Genomic DNA, 719 nt, shown 5'->3' on the forward strand with positions numbered 1-719 from the left:
ATGCAAGGCCCCCGCCCTGGCTGCTTCATGCTGCATGCCACTGTCCCTGCCCAGCTCAGCCCTCAGGTCCCTGGACACCTGCATGAGGTGAGGGCCGCCGGCCAGGCCAGTTCTGGGTCAGGGAGGGGCTGAGCAAGGGCAGACCCAGTTACCACAGAAGGGCCAGGAGCCCAGGGAGAGCAAGGTGCCTTGGCTGAGTGCTTTGGCGCACCTGAGGTTCGGTAAGATATTAAATATTTACAAAGCGAGCATACTCGAAGTCCTGTGTCTGCGTTTCCACCCAGACTGCAGGCTCCCTCGTGCAGAGTGGCGCTGCCGGGGTGCCAGGCGGCAGGGAGAGGGAAGTGCAGAGCAGGTGCAGCGCCTCTAGAAAGAAGGGACAGCCACAGTGACATTTGTCTGCGACAAAACCTGCGGCGGGTCTTGAGTATACAGTCCCCAGGTAAAGGCGCCGTTTTAAATACAGCTATTGGTGTCACGGTGTGTTAAATACTTAAAATTCCAGTTTGAAAATTGGGAAATGTGGGCTGAGAACAAGCATGTAGAAGGAACTGAATAAAAGCAGGAATCAGTAAGCCAAACACCAGAAAACACTCAGACTCACATTTTAAAAATCTGGTTTTGAAAAACAAAAAGGAGAAGAAATCACTAATGTAATCAGGATATAAAATGAGACCGAAAACACACAAAACAAGACATAGCAAGAGGAAGTAGCCATT

Source organism: Pteronotus mesoamericanus, unplaced genomic scaffold (genome assembly GCF_021234165.1).
Source record: "Pteronotus mesoamericanus isolate MK-2021 breed Mesoamerican mustached bat unplaced genomic scaffold, CSHL_Meso_final contig_752, whole genome shotgun sequence".
Lineage (NCBI taxonomy): Eukaryota > Metazoa > Chordata > Mammalia > Chiroptera > Mormoopidae > Pteronotus > Pteronotus mesoamericanus.